Source organism: Nilaparvata lugens, chromosome 8 (assembly GCF_014356525.2).
Source record: "Nilaparvata lugens isolate BPH chromosome 8, ASM1435652v1, whole genome shotgun sequence".
In the NCBI taxonomy this organism is placed as follows: Eukaryota; Metazoa; Arthropoda; class Insecta; order Hemiptera; family Delphacidae; genus Nilaparvata; species Nilaparvata lugens.
This window is the reverse complement of record NC_052511.1, coordinates 49366233-49372458: the sequence shown is the minus strand read 5'-3', so window position 1 is coordinate 49372458 and position 6226 is coordinate 49366233.

The following is a 6226-nucleotide window of genomic DNA, read 5'->3' as shown; positions in this document are numbered from 1 at the left end:
GTTCCATGAAAGCTCTCATCTATGTCTTGAAAAAGACGTCCCAATCTCCTCAGCTGATTAGACACCCTGCGGTTCCACTTTTCTAAAATCAACCACCTCTAACAAACTGGGAATTCCCAGTTCCATGAAAGCTCTCAGCTTTGTTTTGAAAATAACGTCCCATATCCGTCCTCAGTTTGATACCCTGTCGTTCAATTTTCACAGAAATCACCCCTTTTTTAACAAGTGGAGAATCCCCACTTCTTATCCCATGGGTTTGCGAAGCTCTAGTGTCAACCCTTCCCCGGCTTTAACAGATGGTTTTAGATTTTTTGACAGGAGTTGAGTGGATTTAGACAACCGTGAGGGAGATTAAGAAGTTCTTCTATACTACTGGAGCGTACATGACAACAATAGAAACCTATTCTATTATCCTCACCAGTCTCTAGATAATAAATACCGGAAACAAAATAATTCTCCAAAGTGAAATTCATTTAAATCTGACAGTATTGCATGAATGAGAACTGTTGATGTTATTAATGAAGAATGCTGACAGTGTGGAAAAAATTTCATTTTTTAGTGAGGTCTACGTAATAACGGTTATTGAGAAAGATGGGAGAACGACGTTGCCGATTCTCTTCTCTGCCTTGCAACTTCTTTCTGTAGAGGATAGATGATACCCGTATAGCTGATGATGTCATATCAACTGTTCATTCTAGTTTGAAATAATCAATAATTATAATATTTTATTCGTCAAGATAATTTTTTTATGATATATATTGATTATTTTAACAAGAATGAACAATTGATATTACACCAGATATACCGGTATCAGCTACCCTCTTTGGGAGGCAGTGACAAGGCAGAGAATCGGTAACGCTGTTTTTCTATCTTCCATTATCTTCTACCTAATCACTGCCTTCTACAGAGGATAATTGATTGTGGGATATCTTATGATGTAACTTGTTCATTCTTGTTTAAAGTAATCAATTATATTTTATCCGCCAAGAAAATAATAACCCTCAATGATTCAATAATGAAGTCTCATGATGAGATAAAAAATTTAATTACTAATTATATTTCTACGTTGTTCAAAACCATCAGACATTGTTGCGGTGTTTGGAAAAGAATAGGGCTATCTGTGTTTGAATGTAGACAAGAATTGCAACATAAAATGTTGAATCAAATACTGCCATTATAACGTGAACCTCACTCTAGTCTCCAGATAATACTGTATTAGTGTAAAGCTTTCAGCTGCTCTTGTTGACAAGGTTAGAAACATAAAATGTTAATTGACCGAGCGAAGTGAGGTCTAAGATCAAGTCGACGGTTTGGCATTTCTCTTAATGTTAAATGTTTATATGTTTTTATGTTGCGCATTTACGGCGAAACGCGGTAATAGATTTTCATGAAATTTGGCAGGTACGTTCCTTTTTTAATTGCGCGTCGACGTATATACAAGGTTTTTGGAAATTTTGCATTTCAAGGATAATATAAAGGAGAAAGGAGCCTCCTTCATACGCCAATATTAGAGTAAAAATCAGATATATAATATTCATCATAAATCAGATGACAGTGGATTACATAGATGTGTGGAGAAGCCAGTCTATTGCTGTATTTCCATAATGTCTATAGTTTCAATCAGGTACTTGTAGATCAGAATACTGCATGAGGTCTACTGCTCACAGAATACTAGTATATATTGATTATTTCAACAAGAATGAACAATTAATATTACATCAGATATACCGGTATCAGCTACCCTATGTGGAAGGCAGTGACAAGGCAGATAATCGGTAACACTGTTTTTCTATCTTTTATTATCTTCTACCTAATCAATGCCTTCCACAGAGGATAATATTGATTCTGGGATATCTTATGCAACTTCAACTACTGTTCATTCTGTTTAAAGTAATCAATTATATTTTTATCCGTCAAGAAAATGGCCCATATGAATAAAACCAGAGCAAATGCTCATGAGCATGAGCATGGAGCATTAGGTTTTGCTCATGAGCAAAAGGTAGAAGCAAAAGCATTATTTGTTCATTTTCATATGAATAAGCTTTACCTTATACTCTTACCTTATGCTCCTGAGCTCTGGAGCAAATGCTCACGTATTTTGAAGATTTTTCATCAGCTGATTCGCTTTTGTAGCTTTTGTTTTTATAGTTTACGGAAGCACTAAATACGCAAGTAGGGTGCACTGCTTGTGTTTACGTCGTCTGCTCTGTTTTCTATTTATGAATATGAATAGAGTTTTAGGTTAGTTGAGTTTAGAATTTTGAATAGAGCGTGAAAAAATGTCATCTCTATATAATCTTCAGCATATATAATATCAATAGCCTTCTTATAATCGTCTACACTCTCATCTTCTTAAATGCCTATTTCCTATTTTTTGATGGCTATATTTATATTTTTTGTATTTATTCTTTTGTAGGAATGAAAAATGGTGATACATATCATGGTTGAATCTAAAAAGATTTTATAGTTCTCAACTATTGGTTGTGATCGTATCTGGTAAAGTTTCCTCTTCCTCATACGAATTAGTTGAGCCATTTTACTATGAGCAGAAGTATCACCTTCTGCTCTAGACTAGACTCATTTTTTTGAAGCATTTGCTTCAAAAGTTGAGCAAATGCTCTAGTTTAATCATACAATTTTGAGCAAAAGCTTTTACATTTGAGCAAATGCTCAAACTATTTTTCTGATGATCATGAGCAAAAGGTTTTGCCTACGTTTATTCATAGAAAATGAAGCAAATGCTCCATATTTTAGAAGTATAAGCAACTTTATTCATATGTCCCAATATATTCCTTAATGATTTTATGATGAATTTTCATGATTGAGATAGAATATTTAATTCAATAATTATATTTCTACATTCTTATAAATGATCAGGCAAAGTTGCGGAGGTGGAAAAGGATAGCGCTATCTGTTTTGTTGAATGATAGAGAAGGTTAGCAACATAAAATGTTAATCAAATACTATCATTATAACGTGAGCCTCACTGTAGACTCCAGATAACACTGTCTCACTGTAAGAACAAAAGTAGTCATTTCTATCATCTGTCTTGTTTCTTGTTTGTCAGCTACTTAGCTAACCGGCTGGAATTCGAATGTTTGTTTATTTTCAGTTAATTTGGAGCCTGGTGGACAGAAAGGGTGGTCTATTCAGGGACTGTTAAAATTGGAGGGAAAAGAATGTGTCAAAAGATAGACCAACCCTTTCAAAGATTGGAAGCGCTTTCTGAATGGACCTACCCCTGGGATTCACCTACTAGATTATCAGTCTCTATTATAGGTTCATGCCTAGGAGGAGGTGAGCAGGAGGAAGAAGAAGAGAAGAGAGAGATAAGAAGAAGAGAAGAAGAAGAAGAAGAAGAAGAAGAGAAGAAGAGAGAAGAAGGAAGAAGAAGAAGTAGAAGTAGACGAAAGAAGAAAGAAGAAGAAGAGAAGAAGAAGAAGAAGAAGAAGAAGAAGAGAAGAAGAAGAAGAAGAAGAAGAAGACAAGAAGAACAGAGCAGAAGAAGAAGAAGAAGAAGAAGAAGAAAAAGAAGAAGAAGAAGAAGAAGAAGAAAGAAGGAAGAAGAAGAAGAAGAAGAAGAAGAAGAAGAAGAAGAAGAAGAAGAAGAAGAAGAAGAAAGAAATTTCTTTCAACTTCCAGATTTGATTAGAAGAAAGACTAAACTTGGTCATCACTACTATATCGAAAATTGTGAGACATTATCACATACTGTGATTTGAGACATTCTCAAATATTGAAAAAACATTTCAAGACATTTGAGTTTCAACAAATTTCTAGATTTATCAAGAAGAAAGACAAATAATGGCAAAGTATCTAGTAGGGGCGTCTCCACTCTCCAGCCACAGGAAAGTAATCTATTAACATGTTTCCTGTCTGAAATTGCCACAATTTCCTCACTGAATTTACGACAGTCGTCATGGTCTGAATTTTTCTAGGCCACTGTCAATTTCTATGCTAATATTTTCTCAGCTAATGGATATTAGTCTGCTAAATAGAAGCGACTTTGGATCCGACTTTGTAGTTTTTACAATGTCAATCAATGTTCGTTCTTATTGCACTATAGTGAGGTCCACGTTATAATAGCAGTGTTTGATTAGCAATGGTATTGCTATCCTTGTCTATCATTCAACAAAATGGATAGCGCTATCTTTTTCTCGCATTTGTTCTGTTGCCAGATCGTTCTTTAACAATTTAGAATGGACAATTAATTTACAAAATATTTCATCTTGATTATGAAATTATTGAAAAATATAATTTCTGGCTCAATAAAATATTATTGATTATTTAAAACGAGAATGAACAGTTGATATTACATCAATAAACCTGTATCAGCTACCGTCTATAGAAGGCATTGACAAGACAGATGATCGGCAACGTTGTTCTCCTATCTTTTTCTCCACTGCCATTATAACGTGGACCTCACTATAGTGCTTTAGTCATAGCAGCTGGTGTCTTGGCACAAGCTGGCTTCAATTGCCGCAATAATAAATTCTCAGGCGGCAAAATCAATTGGTCATGTAATTTAGGAGGCTGTAAGGAGAATGAGAAGTTGAGAAGCAGTAGATTAGGAAGAAGATGAAGAAGAAGAAAGAAGCAGGAGGAGAGGAGGAGAAGAAGAAGAAGAAGAAGAAGAAGAAGAAGAAGAAGAAGAAGAAGAATCGAATAAATAGGAAATAAATGAAAGAGGAACAAGAGATAGGTTGGTGGATATTTATGAACTCTTACATGAATGGAATGAATACAGAAGAAAAGGGAAGAAGAAGGAGAAGAGCAATAAAGAATGAACGACTGAGAATTAGTGGAGAAGAGAAGAGAGAAAGACAGAGAGAGAGAGTAACAGAGGGAGAGAGAGTGAGTGAGAGAAAAAAAGAGAGAGAATAAGAGTGAGAGAGATAGATAGATATCTGATAGAAAGATAAATGGATAGTGAGAGAGAAAGAGTGAGTGAGAGAAAAAAAGAGAGAGAATAAGAGTGAGAGAGATAGATAGATATCTGATAGAAAGATAAATGGATAGTGAGAGAGAAAGAGTGAGTGTGAGAGAGTGAGAGTGTGAGAAAAGGATACCAAGTTGAAATAATGATTGCGGCACTATTTGACCAAGAAAACTAGTGAGGCGATTTGAAGCCGTCATGGGTCAAAGCCTGACGCACAAGGGCTGTCCAAAAAAAGTGCTGACGCTATTCTTCCGAAACCACCTGCACCTCTACCGACCCCTCGCCACTCTGTGACCCCTACAGGACCCCCCCTGGACCACTACATCATAGTTCTCACTCTATCTCTATTTCTCACACCGTCTCTCGCTCGCTCTCTCTTCCTCTCATTCTAGTCGTGTGTTAATGAGGAGGATATTATTTTATATCCTTTCCAGAGAGTTAGTAGAATGTTTAATTGGAACATTGTACATTTATGTATTCACACTAGTAGTTCTGTGAACAGTAGACCTCACGCAATTTTCTCATCCACAGGTATCTGGTGTCACCTGTTCACCGGCTTCTTCAGACATCTATGTATAGGTGCGTACAGATTTGCGCGCTGCGAACACGAGCAATTCACTTTTCATCAGCTGATTATATCTGTATTTGTACAGAAACGGTAAGATACATATATAAAAAGCTTGGCATCAGCTGATTAAAAGTGAATCTCTCGTGTTCGCGGAGAGTAAATCTGTACGCACCTTAATGAATGCAATCCACTTGTCAGCTGATTGATTATGAATTATTCTATAGTCTGATTAATCCTATCTTTAAGAGTAGATGATATATTATATAGTGAGATCGGAGTATGGAGGAATTCCTTTTCTGTTCATATTATCCTTAAACAGCAAAATTTCAAAAAACCTTGTGTATACATCGACGCGCAGTTGGAAAAGGAATATTCCTGCCAAATCTCATCGAATTCTAGTAACGCGTTTGGCCGTGAATGCGTTACATACATACAGACAAAAGCAAATCGAGTTGAAACATAGACCTCACTACGTTCGGTCAATTATTTATTTACTTCATTCCTCAATTACACTAGTAGTTCTGTGAATAGTAGACCTCAACGCAGTATTCTCATCCACAAGTACCTGATTGAAACTATAGACCTTATGGAAATGCAGCAACAGACTGGCTTCTCCACACATCTGTGTAATCACTTGTCAGCTGATTTATGATGAATGATTCTATAGTCTGATTTTTACTCTAATATTGGCGTTTAAAGGAGGCTCCTTTTCCCCTTAT